Raw genomic sequence first — 22,394 nt, 5'->3', positions numbered from 1 at the left:
ATGGGATTAGTAGGGTCAGAGTCATTGCTTTGCCCGTAACAGTCGCACCTTCCAGATGGGCCGAGAAATCGTTCGGGACTGGATACCAATCGGCTGTGGTTACCGTGTTCAAACGCCTGTAATCATCGCAAGGTCTCCAACCCCCGGACGCTTTGGGCACCATGTGTAACAGGAAAACCCAGGGGCTATCCGACCGCCGGATGATCCCTAGGTCCTCCATAAGTTGAAACTCGTCTCGTGCGATGCGCAGTTTATCGGGTGGGAGACGGCGCGCGCGGGCGTGTACCAGTGGGCCCTCGGTGGGAATGTGGTGGACCACGCCATGACGGGGCGTGAACAACCCTGGGAAGTCAGCGAGCAGGTCTGCAAAAGGTTGCTGGATCTCAGCTACCTCGTTGAATTGCTGTAGGGGCGTTGACGGATGGCGCGGCCTGGCAGGGCACAGGCCCGACACAGGGACCATGCGTCCACCTCGCACATCGACTAACAGGGAGAACGCGCGAAAGAAATAGTCTCCCAGGATCGGTTGGGCGACGTCAGCAACGATAAACTTCCACCTGTATTGGCGGGAGTCGAAATTTAGGTTCGCGGTCCGCGTGCCGTAAGAGCGAAGATAGCCTTTGCATCTTTCCTGTAATGGGTCAACCAGAACTGTATGCAAACACTTCAAATGCAGTCTAAAGTAGTGTAGAGAAAGCAGGGAACCTACAGAAGGACTTGGACAGGTTGGGAGAGTGGGCTGAGAAGTGGCAGATGGAATACAACATAACACAGTGTGGAGTCATGCACGTTGGTAGTAGGAATAAAGGCATGGACTATTTTCTAAATGGGGAGAGAATTCAAAGAGAGTTGCAAAGGTCCATGGGAGTGCAGGATTTCCCAATAAGTCAAATCAGTGGTAAGGAAGGCAAATTCAATGCAATTTTGGACCCATATCTGAGGAAGGATGTGCTGGCAATGAAAGGGGTCCAGAGGTTTACGAGAATGATCCTGCGAATGATTGGATCAACATACAATGAGCGTTTGAAGGCACTGGGCCTGTACTCACTGGAGTTTAGAAGGATGTGGAAGGACCTCATTGAAACTTACCGAATAGTGAAAGGCTTGGATAGAGTGGATGTGGAGAGGATGTTTCCACTAGTGGGAGAGTTTAGGATCAGAGGCCATAGCCTCAGAATAAAAGGATGTACCTTTAGAAAGGAGATGAGAAGGAATTTCTTCAGTCAGAGGATGGTGAATCTGTGGAATTCATTGCCACAGACGGATGTGCAGGCCAAGTCAATGGATATTTTTAAGGCAGAGATTGATAGATTCTTGATTAGTACAGGTGTCAGGGTTTATGGGGTGAAGGCAGGGGAATCGGACTGAGAGGGAGAGATAGATCTGCCATGATTGAATGTTGGAGCAGACTTCATGGGCCGAATGGCCTAACTGTGCTCCCAGAAGTTAAGAACATGAACTTGTTATTTATATTCCTCTCCTAGTTTGTGTTATTCTCTGCGTTGCTCCCTTAGTCTTCAATGCTGCCTATCTTGCTCTCCCAGGTATTGCTCTGTAACATTCAGTATATGTTGCACTCTCCCCCCTCTGTGTACCTCTCTCCCACCTCCAGATTGTGATTCTTTCTGTCTTCTACCTCTTTGTGTTTTGTTCCCCATATTCCTGTTGCTCGCTGAGTTCTTCCCTCCATCTGTCGAGTCATCATGGTAACACGCCCTTTGACCCAGCTTCCCCATGCCGACTAAGCTGCCCCATCTACACTCATCCCATCTGCCCGCATTTGGCCCATATCCCTCTAAACCTTTCCTATCCATGTACCTGTCCAAATCTCTTTTAAATGCTGTTATAGAATCTGCCTCAAATACCTCCTTTGGCAACTCATTCCAAATACCCTTCACCCTCTGTGTGAAAACGTTGCCCCACAGATTCCCAATAAATCCTTACCCTTAAACCTATGTCCAGTTGTTTATATTCTGTAACAGGTTGTGGCGTTTGTAGTCTCTTGTGTCTCCATGATTAAAAGGCAATTGTCTGAGGAAGTCGGGTCAAGCAAGAAGTACACTAGAAAAAAGCATGGTGCGCAATTTCCAAATTATTGTGAGCAGTTTTGCACCCATATCTGAGGATGGATATACTGGAGTCGGAGAGTGTCCAGAGGAGGTTTACGAGAATGATCCTGGGATTGATTGGGTTAACGTATGGTGAGTAAGTAAGTAGTAAGTAAGTAAACTTTATTTATATAGCGCATTTTAAGCCAATTTGCATTGACCCCAAAGCGCTTTACATAATTTAAATAATAATAAGTTCCATTGCAAACCGTAGAAAAAGGTTTTTTTTTAAAAAATGAAAAAAAATGGACACAACATATTACAGAGTTCAACACAAACATCCCCCCACAGCAGAATCAAAACATTTCCACTGCGGGGGAAAGGCACCAGAAAGTTAAGTCCTCTTCCTCTGTGAAACATCCCGAGGTCAGGGCCCATCTGTGGCCGTGCAGCCAGTCCGATGATTTTCAGGGCCCTCTTGCCGTAAAGATGAAACATCGGCGTCGGGTGAAACATTCCTCAGCGGCTTGGAAAAGTCTGGAGCGGCTGTCCCCTCCCCGGAGAGCGGAGACCGCGGCACTCGTAGTCCTCCGGCCGCGCTGGCTGGAGCTCCGATCCCGGCGAACTCGTTCTCTGGCTCTGCGGCGCTCCAAATCCAAATCCAGCGCCGCCCGCGGCCGGACGCCCGCAGCCACAGCTCCGCGATGTTGGAAGTCGGCGACCAAAGCGCTCCGGAGCTTACCGCACGGCGACCCGGTAGGCATCGCCCGCTCCTTGTTGGTATCCCAGCGCTGCGCCACCGCCGCTGAAGCTGTAGTCCCAGCCGGTCCCGACAGGAAAACGCCGCTCCCCTTTCGGTGGTAGGCCGCGAGGACGGGGCGAAGAAACAGCACGGAGGGATGCTGCCTCTCCGACCAGGTAGGGGACTAAGAATAAAGTTTCCCCCTTCCCCACCCCCACCCCCCACATAGAAGACCTCCACTAACATAAAATAAAATAAAGAAAGGTGTAGAGGCGGACTGCGGGCAGGCTGCCATACACAGACGGCGCCCACTCCCGCACATCCGCCATCTTGGAGAGTGTTTGATAGCTTTGGGTCAGTACTCGCTGGAGTATAGAAGGAAGGGGGGGGGGGGGAAATCTCATTGAAACTTACTGAATAATGATAGGCCTGGATAGGTGAGGATGCGGCACAGCCTCAGAATAAAAGTACGTACCTTTAGAAAAGAAAAAGGAAAAAGGCTGTGGAGGCCAAGTCAATGGATATTTTTAAGGTAGAGATAGATAGATTCTTGATTAGTACGGGTGTCGGGGGTTATGGGGAGGGCAGGAGAATGGGGTTGAGGGGGAGAGTTAGACTAGCTATGATTGAACAGCGGAATAGACTAGATGGACTGAATGGCCTAATTCTCCTCCTATCACTTAAGGGCCTGTCCCACGAGCATGCGACTCCATGCGGCAAGCGCAACCTAAAGGGCCTGTCCCACAAGCATGCGACTCCATGCGGCAAGCGCGACCTAACGTGGTCGCTTGAGCTTTACGGCCTCGCGGGGCCGGTCCCACTTCAATCGCCGGAGCCGTATGGAGTTGTGTGGCGCTGGTCCCGACATCGGGCGGGGCTCCGAAAAACTGACTGTGTTCAAAAATTCCACGCGGCAACGGCCTGCCTCCTCGACGCCGTACGTACCGCCTCGACGGGCATACGCAGTGTCTTGATGCCATACGCACCATCTCAACGCCGTACGTCACGCGAGAACTTCCAGCGGACTTCGCTCGAACTTCACTCACTCGACCTCCGCGCGGCCCCCGCTTCTGGTTTGGTCGCGCTTGCCGCATGCAATCGCATGCTCGTGGGACAGGCCCTTTAGGTTGCGCTTGCCGCATGGAGTCGCATGCTCGTGGGACAGGCCCTTTATGCACTTATGAAGTTCTTTAGCCAGAGGCTGGTGAATTTGTGGAATTCATTGCCACAGACGGCTGTGGGGGCCGTCCTTGGGTATTTTTAAAGCAGAGATTTTGATAGGTTCTTGTTTAGTAAGGATGTCAAAGGTTATGGGGAGATGTCAAGAAAATGGGATTGAGAGGAAAAGATAGATCAGCCATGATGAATGGCAGAGTAGACTCGATGGGACGTGGCCTAATTCTGCCCTTATGACGTGAACTTACGAACATGATAATATTAATTTCTCCCTTATTGTACTTAGTCTTGTCATTATGTGTAATTAGTTATACTCTATTATTAAAACAGTTATATTGATTGTTTCTTCAAGTTGATTACATTTATACCACATCCTGAGGTGTTATTGAGGTCCTTTCAGTATTGCAGATGAGAAACCTCTTTATTTTCTGCTCATAATGTTCAAAATTAGTTCCAACAGGCGTGCCATCTTGAATTTTGACGACAAAGTATAAACCTGATGAACTGCAACCATGTTCTTGGGATAGGATTTATTTGCAGGGGATAAAATGTTTGGCACTTGCTTGGGCCACCAAACCCTGTAGCTTTATGACAGAGCAAAATATATTGTGTTCCAATCATACATCTGCTCAAAAGAATTTTGAATAAAAATTTAAAAACTTGTTTCTCGCAATGTTCTTGGTTTACATCTTTTCCTATTCTTCCAACAATTATTTGAACTGTGTGGTTATCCTAACATGAGTTCCTTCTAAGACTGAATGTACATTTGCTTGGAGTGGTGCTATTGCACAACAACAGAAACTCCGTCACGGGGAATAAAGCATGAAAACCACAAATATGCAAATCGCATCTTTTCACAGGCTTAATAAGGTGTCAGAATGAAAAATTACTGCCTTGTTACCAGTAACATTCAACACCTTTCTTGTTCCCTCTTGGGGCTTCCCTTTTAACTGCTCTTTTAATATTACACTTGCAAATTCCCAAATTTCCTTTCATCTCTGTATCTTGTGTAGTAGTGTGACTAAACAGGCACTCTGTTAATGTGAGTCATTTCTACACTAAAAATTGCAACTGAACTCTGAGACCATGTTCCTTGCGCAAAGCAGGTCTCCCATCCTGCACTCCCGGTATTAAGAACTTACATTGGTGTCCTGTTTTCCATTACATATTATACAGGCAGGTAATTAATGAATTAAGATAATCAGCTTAATTGGAACCAGGACCAGTTGTACACGAGGCCCATGGTTATTCATTGCAGGCTGGGTTAATAAGACTCTAAGTCAATTCTGTTGACTTGATCTTGATAGGTTAGTCATGGAGTCATAGAGCGATACAGCATGGAAACAGAACCTTCGGCACACCTTGCCCACACCGGCCAACGTGCCCCAACTACACTAGTCCCACCTGCCTGCGTTTGGCCTATATCCCTCCAAACATGTCCTGTCCATGTTGCACACACCCACCATCCTTTGTTACCCCTCGGATTCCAATTAAATCTTTTCCCCTTCCCCTTAAACCTATGTTCTCTGGTTCTTGACTCCCCTACTCTGGGCAAGAGATTTTGTGCAGCTGTCCACTGTATTCCTCTCATGATTTTGTACACCTCCATAAGATCACCCCTCATCCTCCTGCACTGCAAGGAATAGAGTCCCAGCAATAGTTCCTGTGTAAATATCAACAGTTACTTTTTTTTTTGATGAAAGAAGACATCTATTTTTTCTTTTCTTTGATCCATTTACTTATTTGTTTATTTATTTATTTATTAGAAGCATTGTACATACATCTTAGTCATGATATGCAACATGATACATTTTGTGTACAACTTCTCTCTTTTTCCCTTTATAAACTTTAACCTGTAATAGAAAAAGAGAAAAGAGAAAGAAGAGAAGAATGAGGATAGTAGTGAAGTGTAGTCCGCAGTAGTTGGCGTTAAATGAATGATGATGGTTAAGTAAACTGCGTGCTTGAGAATGTGAGAGAAAAAAAAAAAAAAAGGAAAGAAAAAAGAAAAGAAAACAGGCCCCAAAGAGAAGAGGGCCTTAAGAAGGGAAAGGAAATAAGTAAAAATTCCAAAGAAGGCAGAGCTAAACAAAAAAGAAAGGGAATGTGCCTAATTCACAACAATAACGTTCTAGGGTTATGCTGCACCATATTATACTTGTAACAAATCAACAAAAGGTGACCATATTCTTAAGAATTGTTCTTGTTTTCCTGCTAGAACGAGTCTCATTTCCTCGAGATGTAATATTTCCAACATATTTGTGATCCACGTTTGGGATAGGTGTTTTTAAGTTTTTAAATAGCAGAATTTAAGTATAAGTTTTTTTGCCATTATCAAACCATAGTTTAGGAAACATCGTTGAAATATAGTTAGTTCAGAACAGGCTTCCCTTGCTCCAAAAATAATCAATTCTGTATTTGGGTCCAGTCTTAATTTCAATATTTTTGAAAAGCTTTCAAAAAGAAGACATCTATTTATGTATGTGGATTTGAGCAATAGGATCACAACCTGCATCAGGCACAAACTTTTTACCTTGGATTCTGCATTTTTCAAAATTGGATTACATTTGCTGGTGAAATAAAGGTCGCTATTTTAAGCACAAGAATCTTAGTTGCATCTCAAATATCACCAAATATTACTGTTGAAAATACAGAACTGCAATCCTTTATGCAAGGCATAGCTGATCTTTCTTGAGTTACATGCCTCCAACAGGAAATAACATCTCTAATGGCACCTTTACACGGGGCGACTTGACGCAAGAGTTAACCAGAGTTCAACATCGTGGGAACCTCGTGCGATAACAGTGCGGCATTCGTGGACCACCGTGGACCACCGTAGCGCTAACGGCAGGTCATCGTGTAACTTGGTCACTCGGGAGAAAATTAAAGAAAATTTGAATTTCTCCAAGAGTGACTTGTACACTTGTGGTTGAGTATTGCAACATTATATGAACGTAGTGGCCAGTGCGATATCCGTGCGATATCCGTAATAACTCTTGCGGGTACCGTGGGAACTCCTGCGAACGGTGAACCCGGAAGCTGGACAGAGGGGACAGAAGGCGATTACAAATTATCTTCAGTGGGATTGAATTTAAAAAATAAATAAAAATAAAGATTTACATCCGCATATGGACATCAACTTATTCATGAGTTATGTTAATGAGATTCAAGAAAATAACTATAATCTTTAAAAGGGACTTTAAAAGGGACTTTACTGAAAGGTTACGCATTTTTATGGTCCGTGAGATATTTTTCATATGTACTTCTTTGAGAGATACAGGTCGGAGTCCTCGGGTCCAGGGGTCCGGAACGCTGCCAATCAATGTTGTGCAGAGACCCGTGTAAGGAGTGAACTGCACATGCTGGTTTAAACCGAAGACAGACACAAAAAGCTGGAGTAACTCAGCGAGTCAAGCAGCATCTCTGGAGAAAAAAAGCTGATGTTTCGGGACGAGACACATCTTCAGACTCAATTCCGATTAGGATGTCTGAAGAAGGGCTCCGATTCGAATCGTCACCTATTCTTTTTCTCCAGAGATGATGCCTGACCCGCTGACTTACTCCAGCTTTTTATGCTTTTCTTCCCAGATCTGACTTACCTGCTGAGTTACACCAACATTTTGTGTCCTTCTGTGCATATTAACCAGCATTAACCAGCGTCTGCAGTTCCTTTAGACATTACATAACTTCAGATTTTAGAGATATAGCGCGTGGGAACTCCTGCGAACGGTAAACCCGGAAGCTGGACAGAGGGGACAGAGGGTGACTAAAAAAGGTGGTCTCAAAAGGACACATGGGAACATGTGTCCTTCGAGGACGTCCCACCTAATTGTCATTGTTGGATAATCTTTTTAACAGGAACACTTGCAGAGATGGCTCCCAGAAAATCTCAAAGGAAGGGGGTAAAGCGGGTCAGAGATGTTTTTGCCATGCAGGAGAATGAGGAGGAGACGCAGCAAGAGAGACAGGTGGAGAGGCAACAGGAGATGCCACAGATAACACTGCCTGTGGGCTCCTTGGAGAGGGTGAGCAAGGTGCAATTCAGATTGCCTCCCCAGTAGCCGTTGTAGGAATAGCCTCTACAGACGTAAAGGGAAGATGGCAGAAGGTAAAGTCATATAACTTCACCAGGGAACAAGAGGGGGAACTTGTAGAATGGTTCCAATTTAACGAGATTCTGTACGATAAATCCAGAGAGGATTATAGAAACAGGGAGAGAAAAAGGAACCTGCTGGAGACGAAGGCTGCCGAGTTTCCCGAGTGCTCATGTGAGTTTATATAACGATATATAAGTTCATCAAGAGGAGAACCATTTAATGTTATCCAAGATTTAAAAACATACATTGCTATTGATGTAAAAGTGCTGTGTTTGCAGTTAACTTAAATTTCTCTTATAAGTCTGTCTGTCTGCCCTGCAGCTGCAAAGTAAAAAAGTCGCAGTATAAGAATCGCCTGAGGCCAAGTAGCGGAGGGTGATTGCTATGCGCAACCCTGGTTCCAGTGCTTTTCTCATTTATTCATTTGTGTCACGTGTAGTTCACGATGTTCATTCAAGATTTAACGCGACAGCTCGGGAAACGGCCAAGTCACTCGCACGAATAACATAAATGCCGAGTACCGTGGGAACTCTTTATCTACTGCCGTTATATCGTGCGAGACTCGTGCTGGACCACGACCTCTTCACTCTGGTGACATCTTGCGTCAACTCGCCCCGTGAAAAGGCCCTTTTACTAGCATCCAAAAGTAGCTTATTAGCTTGGCAGCAGTGAAGATCATCCATGAAAAGTTGGATAGGAAATCAGTGCTGCTTGATGCGATGCTGGTGTTTTGTGTGCTCAGCTGGAAGATATCAACCATCGGAGAACTACTTTGGAGTAATTGGAAATCTTTAGGAAGGAACTGCACATGCTGGTTAACACCATGTGTAACTCAGCGGGACAGGCAGCATCTTTGGATAGAAGGAAAGGGTGATGATTTGGCTCGAGATCCTTTTTGAGGAACCTCAGCATCTCATATTTCGCTTGGGCAGCTTACACCCCAGCGCTATGAATATTGACTTCTCTAATGTTAAGTAATCCTTGCTATCTCTGTCTCTCCATCCCTCCACCATCCTAGTTCTCTGACCAGTCTGACTGTCCTGATCACATTTTATCTTTGTATGCTTCGTTCTCACCTTCCCTGAACTAACAATGATCTATTCTACTTTTCCTTTATCTTAGCCCCCTTTGATGTCTCATTTTCACACCTTGCCCTTCTCTATCTCTGTCTTTCTCTCCCCTGACTCTCAGTCTGATAGAAGGGTCTTGACCCAAAACGTCGGCCATTCCTATCCAGAGATGCTGCCTGTCCCGCTGAGTTAATCCAGCATTTTATGTCTACCGTTGGAAATCTTCTTTGCATCCCAGTGTACAAATGCAAGACAGGAAGTGCAGTTATTGTGAATCTCCAATGTTTGCAACTGTTGATCAAAGCTTGAAATTTTAAGGCCTAATTGCCAGCTGAACGAACTATGATTTTCCAAACTGCGTATGCATTTATAGTATGCTTGTCGTAAGTATTATGCTTCAACAAGGGGCAATATCTGTGTGAAGGGTGGAAATTAGTTGCATCTTTAACATATTTATAGGGCGGTACGGTGGCGCAGCGATAGAGTTGCTGCCTTACAGCGCTTGCAGCGCCATCAGCGCCAGAGGCCTGGGTTCAATCATGATTACGGGTGCTGTCTGTACGGAGTTTGTTCATTCTCCCCGTGACCGCATGCGTTTTCTCCGATATCTTCGGTTGCCTCCCACACTCTAAAGATGTACGGGTTTGTAGGTTAATTGGCTTGGTATAAGTGTACATTGTCCTTAGTGTGTGGAGGTTAGTGTTAATGTGTGGGGATCGCTGGTCGGTGTGCAGACTCGGTGGGCCAAAGGGCCTTTTCTGCGCTGTATCTCTGAACTAAACTAAACTAAACTTTCAATTATGCAATGGATTGATACTGAATATTTTTTTCAATTTAAAAGAGCACTGGGCTAGTGCAGTGAGCTATTGCAGGCCCCTCTTTCCATTAGGTTGAACCAGGCTCCTCTTTTACCTGTTTTAGCTGCTCATCGATTCACTGAGCTCATTCATAGCATTGTATGCATTCAACAATCTTTGGAGCTTGTGCAAGCAGCCCCATCCAATAAATAATAATCTTGGCTGATGAAGATTTTGCGTTCTGTTCAATAATAGGGAGAGGTTGGGCAGGCTAGGACTTCATTCCTTGGAGTGCAGGAGGATGAGTGGTGAAGCTATAGAGGTGTATAAGATCATGAGGGGAATAGATAGTCTTTTACCCAGAGTAGGGGGATCAAGAACCAGGGGACATAGTTTTCAGGTGAGAGGGGTAAGATTTAATAGGAACCTGAGGGGCAATTTTTTTACACAGGGTGTGGCGGACCCAAGGGTCGTGCCATCATACTGTCGAACCCCTCGGCACGGGAGTGGTTCAGTCCGGAGGCGGCCCTTAGCCAGAGGGTTTAAAGGCAGGGGTTTGGGTGCCATCTTTCTCTTGTTTGGTCTTCCCTACAACCGGGAGGAACATAATTAAAGGTGCCTCTCAAAACACTGGACTTCGTGCTTCCTTTTGAGACCCACACACCACAAGGGTATATAGAAACATAGAAACATAGAAATTAGGTGCAGTAGGCCATTTGGCCCTTCGAGCCTGCACCGCCATTCAATATGATCATGGCTGATCATCCAACTCAGTATCCTGTACCTGCCTTCTCTCCATACCCTCTGATCCCTTTAGCCACAAGGGCCACATCTAACTCCCTCTTAAATATAGCCAATGAACTGGCCTCAACTACCCTCTGTGGCAGAGAGTTCCAGAGATTCACCACTCTCTGTGTGAAAAAAGTTTTTCTCATCTCGGTTTTAAAGGATTTCCCCCTTGTCCTTAAGCTGTGACCCCTTGTCCTGGACCTCCCCACCATCGGGAACAATCTTCCTGCATCTAGCCTGTCCAATCCCTTAAGAATTTTGTAAGTTTCTATAAGATCCCCTCTCAAGCTCCTAAATTCTAGAGAGTACAAACCAAGTCTATCCAGTCTTTCTTCATAAGACAGTCCTGACATCCCAGAAATCAGTCTGGTGAACCTTCTCTGCACTCCCTCTATGGCAATAATGTCCTTCTTCAGATTTGGAGACCAAAACTGTATGCAATACTCCAGGTGTGATCTCACCAAGACCCTGTACAACTGCAGTAGAACCTCCCTGCTCCTATACTCAAATCCTTTTGCTATGAAAGCTAACATATCATTCACTTTCTTCACTGCCTGCTGTACCTGCATGCCTACTTTCAATGACTGGTGTACCATGACACCCAGGTCTCGCTGCATCTCCCCTTTTCCTAATCGGCCACCATTTAGATAATAGCCTGTTTTCCTGTTTTTGCCACCAAAATGGATAACCTCACATTTATCCACATTATACTGCATCTGCCAAACATTTGCCCACTCACCCAGCCTATCCAAGTCACCTTGCAGTCTCCTAGCATTCCTCCTCACAGCTAACACTGCTCCCCAGCTTAGTGTCATCCGCAAACTTGGAGATATTGCATTCAATTCCCTCATCCAGATCATTAATCTATCTTCTATATATATTACTAAAACTCTGTTCTTGACCGGTTTTGGCCATCTGTGCTGCGATTTCCGAGAGAACGCCGCCACCTACGACCGTCATTTTTGGCCACCTTGCTCAGAGCCCCCCTCCGCCGCATGTGTGCCGAGGATTTTTCCCGTCGATTAAAAATGACAGAGATATTAATGTTTTTACAAAATTCCCCATTCTCTCTGCTGCCCCCGCTGGCGGCAGGGGAGAGGGACTATAAAATTAGGAAGTGGTGTGTCACACAGTCTCTTCAAGATGGAGGAAGGCAGAGGGTCACGTTTCTCTGAGCTGTGAATAACACTGAACACATGTCAACTCAAATGTAAGTGTCCTTAGTGGTTCGAAAATGCTTGCAGAATGTGTCTATTGGTTCTACATTGTTTGCAAAAAGTGTCTATTGGTTCTAAAATGTTTGCAAAAAGTGTCTCTTTTGGTTCTACAATGCTTGCAGAATGTGTCTATTGGTTCTAAAGCTTGCAAAAAAAGTTCTATTGGTTCTAAAGCTTGCAAAACAATGTCTATTGGTTCTAAAGCTTGCAAAACAATCTATTGGTTCTAAAGCTTGCAAAAAATGTCTATTGGTTCTAAAGCTTGCAAAAAGTGTCTCTATTGGTTCTAAAGCTTGCAAAAAGTGTCTATTGGATCTAAAGCTTGCAAAAATGTCTCCATTGGTTCTAAAGCTTGCAAAAAAATGTCTCTATTGGTTCTAAGCTTGCAAAAAAATGTCTATTGGTTCTAAAGCTTGCAAAAATATGTCTATTGGTTCTAAAGCTTGCAAAAATATGTCTATTGGTTCTAAAGCTGGCAAAAATATGTCTATAGGTTCTAAAGCTGGCAAAAATATGTCTATTGGTTCTAAAGCTTGCAAAAATATGTCTATTGGTTCTAAAGCTTGCAAAAATATGTCTATTGGTTCTAAAGCTTGCAAAAATATGCCTATTGGTTCTAAAGGCGGCCGACCGAGATCAACGACTACAGACCGGTGGCCCTTACATCTCATATTATGAAAACAATGGAGCGGCTACTCATTCGTCTCCTGAGACCACAAGTCCAGCACGCACTCGACCCACTACAGTTTGCATACCAGGAGAACATTGGGGTGGATGACGCAGTCCTCTACATGCTGCACCGGATCTACTCCTTTTTGGACAAACCCGGTGGCTATGTGAGGATTATGTTCTTCGACTTTTCAAGTGCGTTCAACACCATCCAACCCCTGATTCTGAATGACAAGCTTAAGAAGATGGGGGTGGATTCCACATTTATCTCCTGGATACACGACTACCTGACGGGTCGACCACAGTTTGTCAAGCTGGGGGACAGTGTGTCTGGCACAGTGGTGTGCAATGTTGGAGCCCCACAGGGAACGGTCCTGGCCCCGTTCCTCTTCACCCTGTATACAGCAGACTTTAACTATAAGTCTGACACATGCCACGTACAGAAATACTCAGATGATACAGCGATTGTGGCATGTGTAAGGAACGGGCAGGAGGAGGAATACAGGAACTTGACCAGTGCCTTTTGTGCCTGGAGTGAAGAGAACTGTCTCACCCTGAACACAACAAAGACTAAAGAGATGGTGGTTAACTTTGGCAGGTCCAAGCTCCCCCTTCAGCCGGTCAACGCTGCAGGGGCTGACATTGAGGTGGTGCAGACATATAAATACCTTGGAGTGCACCTTGACAACAAACTGGACTGGTCTGTCAACTCTGACTCCCTCTACAAAAAAGGCCAGAGCAGACTCTTTTTCCTCAGAAGGCTCAAATCCTTCAATGTGTGTAAGGATATGCTGCACATGTTTTACAACACAGTGGTTGCAAGCGTTATTTTCTACGCTGTTGTCTGCTGGGGCAACAGCATTAGTGCAAAAAACAATAGGAAGCTGGTCAAACTGGTTAATCGAGCTAGCTCAGTGCTGGAGGGGAGAGTAGACTCTGGGATGGAGGTGCTTGAGAGGCGTATGAGGCACAAGGTGCAGGTCATCCTGAAAAACCCCGGGCATCCCCTCCATATAATTCTGGAGTCAAAAGAGCACTCGGAACAACAACCGGCTCCTCTCCCTGCCCTGTAGAACGGAGCGGTTCAGGAGATCCTTCACCCCTGCAGCCATTAGATTTTATAATTCGGACCGCTAGGCTGTAGGGGGATGCATTTTGCAATTACTAATTTTTAACTGTTAATTATTGGTCTTTTTAAATATTTATTGCTCTCAGGTAGTGTCCACATTGAATTCTATGTATTTTCTGTCTGCGTTCGTTTTGAATCTGTGGGTTTGTTGGTTGGGAGCTTCTGGACATCTGAATTTCCCTGAGGGGATCAATAAAGTATTTATTATTATTATTATTATTATTATTATTATTATTAAAGGTTGCAAAAATATGCCTTGATTCTAAAGCTTGCAAAAATATGTCTATAGGTTCTAAAGCTGGCAAAAAAAATGTCTATAGGTTCTAAAGCTGGCAAAAAAATGTCTATTAGTTCTAAAGCTGGCAAAAAAATGTCTATTGGTTCTAAAGCTTGCAAAAAGTGTCTATTGGTTCTAAAGCTTGCAAAAAAATGACTATTGGTTCTAAGGCTTGGGTGTGGCTTGAAGTTGAAAGGCACTACTCACTGCAGATGGTGGCTTGGGTGCAATGGCTTGAAATTAAAATGCATTACTTACTGCAAATGGGGGCGTGGGTGCATTGGCTTGAAGTTGAAAGGCACTACTTACTGCAAATTGTGGCTTGAAGTTGAAAGGCACTACTTACTGCAAACGGTGGCATGAAGTTGAAAGGCCACTCTTTTTGGCCACCTTGCTCAGAGGCCCCCTCCGCCGCATGTGTGCCGAGGATTTTTCCCGTCGATTAAAAATGACAGAGATATTAATGTTTTTACAAAATTCCCCATTCTCTCTGCTGCCCCCGCTGGCGGCAGGGGAGAGGGACTATAAAACCAGGAAGAGGTGTGCCACACAGTCTCTTCAAGATGGAGGAAGGCAGAGGGTCACGTTTCTCTGAGCTGTGAATAACACTGAACACATGTCAACTCAAATGTAAGTGTCCTTAGTGGTTCTAAAATGCTTGCAGAATGTGTCTATTGGTTCTACATTGTTTGCAAAAAGTGTCTATTGGTTCTAAAATGTTTGCAGAAAGTGTCTCTTTTGGTTCTACAATGCTTGCAGAATGTGTCTATTGGTTCTAAAGCTTGCAAAAAAAGTTCTATTGGTTCTAAAGCTTGCAAAACAATGTCTATTGGTTCTTAAGCTTGCATAAAATGTCTATTGGTTCTAAAGCTTGCAAAAAGTGTCTCTATTGGTTCTAAAGCTTGCAAAAAGTGTCTATTGGTTCTAAAGCTTGCAGAAATGTCTCCATTGGTTCTAAAGCTTGCAAAAAATGTCTCTATTGGTTCTAAGCTTGCAAAAAAATATCTATTGGTTCTAAAGCTTGCAAAAATATGTCTATTGGTTCTAAAGCTTGCAAAAATATGTCTCTATTGGTTCTAAAGCTGGCAAAATATGTCTCTATTGGTTCTATGCTTGCAAAAATATGTCTATTGGTTCTAAAGCTGGCAAAAATATGTCTATAGATTCTAAAGCTGGCAAAAATATGTCTATTGGTTCTAAAGCTTGCAAAAATATGTCTATTGGTTCTAAAGGTTGCAAAAATATGTCTTGATTCTAAAGCTTGCAAAAATATGTCTATAGGTTCTAAAGCTGGCAAAAAAAATGTCTATAGGTTCTAAAGCTGGCAAAAAAATGTCTATTGGTTCTAAAGCTGGCAAAAAAATGTCTATTGGTTCTAAAGCTTGCAAAAAGTGCCTATTGGTTCTAAAGCTTGCAAATAAATGACTATTGGTTCTAAGGCTTGGGTGTGGCTTGTAGTTGAAAGGCACTACTCACTGCAGATGGCGGCTTGGATGCAATGGCTTGAAATTAAAATGCATTACTTACTGCAAATGGGGGCGTGGGTACATTGGCTTGAAGTTGAAAGGCACTACTTACTGCAAATTGTGGCTTGAAGTTGAAAGGCACTACTTACTGCAAACGGTGGCATGAAGTTGAAAGGCACTACTTCCTGCAAATGGTGGCTTGGTTGCTTTGGCTTGAAGTTGAAAGGCACTACTTACTGCAAATGGTGGCTTGAAGTTGAAAGACACCACTTACTGCAAATGGTGGCATGAAGTTGAAGGGCACTACTTACTGCAAATGGTGGATTGGTTGCTTTGGCTTGAAGTTGAAAGGCACTACTTACTGCAAATGGTGGCTTGGGTGCTTTGGCTTGAAGTTGAAAGACACCACTTATTGCAAATGATGGCTTGGGTGTGGCTTGGGTGTGGCTTGAAGTTGAAAGACACCACTTTCTGCAAATGGTGGCTTGGGAGCTTTGAAGTTGAAAGACACCACACTGCAAATGATGGCTTGGGTGTGGCTTGAAGTTGAAAGACACCACTTACTGCAAATGGTGGCATGAAATTGAAAGGCACCTCTTACTGTAAATGGCGGCATGAAGTTGAAAGGCACTACTTACTGCAAATGGTGGCTTGGGAGCTTTGGCTTGAAGTTGAAAGGCACTACTTACTGCAAATGGTGGCTTGGGTGTGGCTTGAAGTTGAAAGACACCACTTACTGCAAATGGTGGCATGAAGTTGAAAGGCACTATTACTGCAAATGGTGGCTTGGTTGCTTTGGCTTGAAGTTGAAAGGCACTACTTCCTGCAGATGGTGGCTTGGGTGCTTTGGCTTGAAGTTGAAAGGCACTACTTACTGCAGATGGTGGCTATGGGTGCAATGGCTTGAAGTTAAAATGCATTACTTACTGCAAATGGGGGCATGGGTGCATTGGCTTGAAGTTGAAAGGCACTACTTACTTCAAATGGTGGCTTGGTTGCTTTGGCCTGAATTTGAAAGGCACTACTTACTGCAAATGGTGGCTTGGATGCAATGGCTTGAAGTTAAAAGGCATTACTTACTGCAAATGGTGGCTTGGGTGCATTGGCTTGAAGTTGAAAGGCACCTCTTACTGCTAATGGTGGCTTGGGTGTGGCTTGGGTGTGGTTTGAAGTTGAAAGCCACTACTTACTGCAAATGGTGGCGTGGGTGCATTCGCTTGAAGTTGAAAGGCACTACTTACTGCAAATGGTGGCTTGGGTGCTTTGGCTTTAAGTTAAAAGGCACTACTGTAAATGCACTTACTTCCTGTTTGCACTGTATATTGATTTTAGATAAAACGCAACCACTTACAGCTGTGATTTTCTGCCATCTTACTCAGTCCCCCTTCGCTGAGCAGGTGCAGAGAATTCTTCCCATCAATGAAAAATAAAAGTGTTATTAGTTTTTTTTTAAATGTTGAGAATCTCTCTCCTGTCAATCACTCCATGAAAGCCACACCTTTTCCGGTGGTGGGGGTGTGGGGTTATAAAACCTGGAAATGTGGGTGTGGCTCAGTCTCTGCAAGATGGAGGAGGGAGAGGTCACGACTCGCTGTCTTTAGTGGCTTTGCACCCTACTTCAAATGGTATGAAACTGCACTTGAATTTGGTGGCCTTGCACCCTGCTAGAAGTGGTAAGAAACTGCACTTGAATTTGGTGGCCTTGCACCCCGCTAGAAGTGGTAAGAAACTGCACTTGAATTTGGTGGCCTTATACCCTGCTTGAAATAGAATTTCAAGGATTAGCCGTGAGTCAACTACCAGCCCACCAGCCGTGAGTGAGTGAGTTGCCAGCACAACAGGCTTGATTGACTGAGACGCCAGCCCAAGAATCCATTTGGCGCAGAATTTTCATACTAGCCCTCTGGAAACCAGTCCCTTCAGCCCACAACACCCATACTAGTGCTCCAGAAAGCCCCCCCCCAACTGGCCACCAATATTAGAATTGGTGGAGAGGTGGAATATTGCATTGGATGACCAGCCCTCCTGTGTGATGCTGGGACCTAACGGGTCCCACTTAGTCTAGTATATATTGTAAATAGCAGGGGTCCCAGCACTGAGCCTTGCGGTACCCCACTAGTCAATGCCCGCCATTGTGAAAAGGACCCGTTTACTCCTACTCTTTGCTTCCTGTTTGCCAGCCAGTTCTCTATCCACATCAATACTGAACCCCCAATGCCGTGTGCTTTAAGTTTGTATACTAATCTCTTATGTGGGACCTTGTCGAAAGCCTTCTGGAAGTCCAGATACACCACATCCACTGGTTCTCCCCTATCCACGCTACTAGTTACATCCTCGAAAAATTCTATAAGGTTCGTCAGACATGATTTACCTTTCGTAAATCCATGCTGACTTTGTCCAATGATTTCACCACTTTCCAAATGTGCTGCTATCCCATCTTTAATAACTGACTCTAGCAGTTTCCCCACTACCGATGTTAGACTAACTGGTCTGTAATTCCCCGTTTTCTCTCTCCCTCCCTTCTTAAAAAGTGGGGTTACGTTTGCTACCCGCCAATCCTCAGGAACTACTCCAGAATCTAAAGAGTTTTGAAAGATTATTACTAATGCATCCACTATTTCTGGAGCTACTTCCTTAAGTACTCTGGGATGCAGCCTATCTGGCCCTGGGGATTTATCGGCCTTTAATCCATTCAATTTACCCAACACCACTTCCCGACTAACCTGGATTTCACTCAATTCCTCCAACTCCTTTGACCCGCGGTCCCCTGCTATTTCCGGCAGATTATTTATGTCTTCCTTAGTGAAGACGGAACCAAAGTAGTTATTCAATTGGTCCGCCATATCCTTGTTCCCCATGATCAAATCACCTGTTTCTGACTGCAAGGGACCTACATTTGTTTTAACTAATCTCTTTCTTTTCACATATCTATAAAAACTTTTGCAGTCAGTTTTTATGTTCCCTGCCAGTTTTCTTTCATAATCTATTTTTCCTTTCCTAATTAAGCCCTTTGTCCTCCTCTGCTGGTCTCTGAATTTCTCCCAGTCCTCTGGTATGCTGCTTTTTCTGGCTAATTTGTACGCATCCTTCGCTTTGATACTATCCCTGATTTCCTTTGTTATCCACAGATGCACTACCTTCCCTGATTTATTCTTTTGCCAAACTGGGATGAACAATTTTTGTAGTTCATCCATGCAGTCTTTAAATGTCTTCCATTGCATATCCACCGTCAACCCTTTTAGAATTAATTGCCAGTCAATCTTGGCCAATTCACGTCTCATACCCTCAATGTTACCTTTCTTTAAGTTCAGAACCATTGTTTCTGAATTAACAATGTCACTCCCAATCCTAATGAAGAACTCAACCATATTATGGTCACTCTTGCCCAAGGGGGCACGTACAACAAGACTGCTAATTAACCCTTCCTCATTACTCAATACCCAGTCTAAAATAGCCTGCTGTCTCGTTGGTTCCTCTACGTTCATTTAGATAACTATCCCGCATACATTCCAAGAAATCCTCTTCCTCAGCACCCCTGCCAATTTGATTCACCCAATCTATATGTAGATTGAAGTCACCCATTATAACTGTTTTGCCTTTGTCGCACGCATTTCTAATTTCCTGTTAGATACCATCTCCAACTTCACTACTACTGTTAGGTGGCCTGTACACAACACCCACCAGCGTTTTCTGCCCCTTAGTGTTTCGCAGCTCTACCCATACCGATTCCACATCCTCCAAACTAATGTCCTTCCTTTCCATTGCGTTAATCTCCTCTCTGACCAGCAACGCTACCCCACCTCCTTTTCCTTTCTCTCTATCCCTCCTGAATATTGAATATCCCTGGATGTTCAGCTCCCAGCCTTGGTCACCCTGGAGCCATGTCTCCGTGATCCCAACTATATCATAATCATTAATGGCTTATGATTATTCACGTTCAACTCATCCACCTTATTACGAATACTCCTTGCATTGAGACACAAAGCCTTCAGGCTTGTTTTTACAACGCTCTTACCCCTTATACAATTATGTTGAAAAGTGGCCCTTTTTGATTTTTGCCCTGGTTTTGTCTGCCTGCTACTTTTACTTTTCACCTTGCTACCTATTGCTTCTACCCTCATTTTACACCCCTCTGCCTCTCTGCTCTTGTACCCATCCCCCTGCCACATTAGTTTAAATCCTCCCCGACAGCACTAGCAAACACTCCCCCAAGGACATTGGTTCCACTCCAGCCCAGGTGCAGACCGTCCTGTTTGTACTGGTCCCACCTCCCCCAGAATTGGTTCCAATGCCCTAAAAATTTGAATCCCTCCCCCTTGCACCATTTTTCAAGCCACGTATTCATCTGCAATATCCTCCTATTTCTACTCTGACTGGCCCGTGGTACTGGTAGTAATCCAGAGATTATTACCTTTGAGGTCCTACTTTTAAGTTTATCTCCTAGCTCCCTAAATTCATCTTGTAGGACCTCATCCCATTTTTTACCTATATCGTTGGTGCCAATATGCACCACGACAACTGGCTGTTCACCCTCCCCCTCCAGAATGTTCTGCAGCCGTTCAGTGACATCCATGACCCTTGCACCAGGGAGGCAACATACCATCCTGGAGACTCGTTTGCGGCCGCAGAAACGCCTATCTATTCCCCTGACAATTGAATCCCCTATTACTATTGCCCTTCCACTCTTTTTCCCCCCCCTCATGTGCCGCAGAGCCACCCATGGTGCCATGAACTTGGCTGCTGCTGCATTCCCCTGATGAGCCATCTCCCTCAACAGTATCCAAAATGGTATACCTGTTTAGGAGGGAGATGACCGCAGGGGACTCCTGCACTACCTGCCTACTGCTTTGCTGGCTATTGGCCACCCGTTCCCTTTCTGTCCTCTTACCTTTTACCTGCGGTGTGACCAACTCGCTGTACGTGCTATCCACGACTTTCTCAGCATCGTAGATGCTCCAGTATGAATCCAGCCGCAGTTCCAATCGTTCAATGCGGTCTGCCAGGAGCTGCAGCTGTACACACTTCCTGCAAACATAGTCACCAGGGACACCGACCATATCCCTGATCTCCCACATGTTGCAGGCTGAGCAAACCACGGGGCCAATCTCCACTGACATATCTTACTCCCAAATTAACTCTATATTAAATATTAAAAAACACAAAACTTTACCCGTTAAACTTTACTAATAAATATTAATAAATACTGTACACTTAACTCCCAGAATCCTTAACCTGAAGGCAGAAATGTAAAAATGTAAACCCGGGGTTGCACCTAATCAGAGGCTTCCCCCAGACTCCTTCTCTGGAACGTTGCCGATTTTGGTGTCAGGTCCCTGGGCCTCTGTGAAAGCAAGCCCAGCGATGTATTTTATACTTACAGCGCAGGTACTCCTCCCCTCGCACCAACGGCTCCCTGGGCCTCTGTGAAAGCAAGCCCAGCGATGTATTTTATACTTACAGCGCAGGTACTCCTCCCCTCGCACCAACGGCTCCCTGGGCCTCTGTGAAAGCAAGCCCCGTGATGTATTTTATTTTATATGGAACGAGTTGCCAGATGAAGTAGTTGATACAGGTGCTACACCAATATTTAAAAGACATTTGGACAGGTACATGGATAGGCCAAGCATAGGCATGTGGAACTTGTGTAGATGGGGCATCTTGGTTGCATGAACAGGTTGCGCCGAAGGGTGTGTTTCCATCCTCCAATAGTTACAATGGTTACGATTGTAATTTATTTGTCACATGTATCGAGGTACAGAGAAATGCATTTTTGTGTACAGTTCAGTACAAGTATCGCTATACATCAGCACTTACAGTAGATACATCTTAGATAAGCATCTCAGATACAGTACTAGTGTACGGCAGTAATACACTGAGACGGTGTACAGAGTGTCCAGTTTGGCACCATTTACAAGTCCCCGTTGTTGTAAGTGCAGGGATCTTGATCTGATCATGAAGATCTGTTGTCCTGGCAGCATTGCAGGGACGGCCTGGCCAAGCGTGGCTGTGGTGTCCTCGGCCAGCGCTCCACCATTGCAGGCCGTGTCAGATCCACGTGCTCGGCCATTGGGAGCGGCGCCCGGTCCAGCCGAGCCCCAGGCTGTTGCAGGGCCTCCACCAACCCACTCCCCCGTCAAGACCGTGCATTCCCTTCCACTGCCAGTCTGTCTCCAGGCCCTCCGTCCCACTCCTTCCACTAGGATTGCAGCCTAGTGGTGGGTGACTCCATTGTCCGAGGAATCGGACAGGAGATTTTGTGGCGGCAGACGAGATGCGAGGATGGTCTGTTGCCTCCCTGGTGCCAGGGTTCAGGATGTCACGAGTTGAATTCTGAATGTCCTCGAGAGAGAAGGTGAACAGCCGGCAGTAGTTGTGCACGTAGGCACAAACGACATCAGAAAGAAGAGGAAGGAGGTTCTCCAACATGAGTTCAGAGAGTTGGGAAGAAGACTGAAAGGCCGGACTTCTAGGGTGGTTACCTCTGGATTGCTTCCAGTACCTCGTGCTAGTGAGGACAGGAACAGGGAGATATGGGATCTGAATGTGTGGTTGAGGGGCTGGAGCAGGGAGCAAGGATTTAGATTTATAGACCACTGGGATCTCTTCTGGGGTAGGGGTGACCTGTACAAAAGGGACGGGTTACACCTTAACTGGAGGGGGACCAAGGTTCTGGCAGGCAGGTTTGCTAGGGCTACACGTGTGGGTTTAAACTAAATAGTAGGGGGAAGGGATTGACAAATTGGGAGTATAAAGATGGAGTTAAAGAGGAAGTGGCTACAGGAAAAATTACAAAAGTTTCTCGAATTAATGGAAAGGAAAGCTTGAGAATGGACAACCGAGTAAGGTCAGGGCCAATTGCGAGGGGGGAGGTGAATACGGAGGTCAAAGTACTGTATATGAATGCTCGAAGTATAAGG

This window comes from Amblyraja radiata, chromosome 4 (genome assembly GCF_010909765.2).
Source record: "Amblyraja radiata isolate CabotCenter1 chromosome 4, sAmbRad1.1.pri, whole genome shotgun sequence".
NCBI classification, from domain to species: Eukaryota; Metazoa; Chordata; class Chondrichthyes; order Rajiformes; family Rajidae; genus Amblyraja; species Amblyraja radiata.
This window is presented reverse-complemented; position numbering follows the sequence as displayed.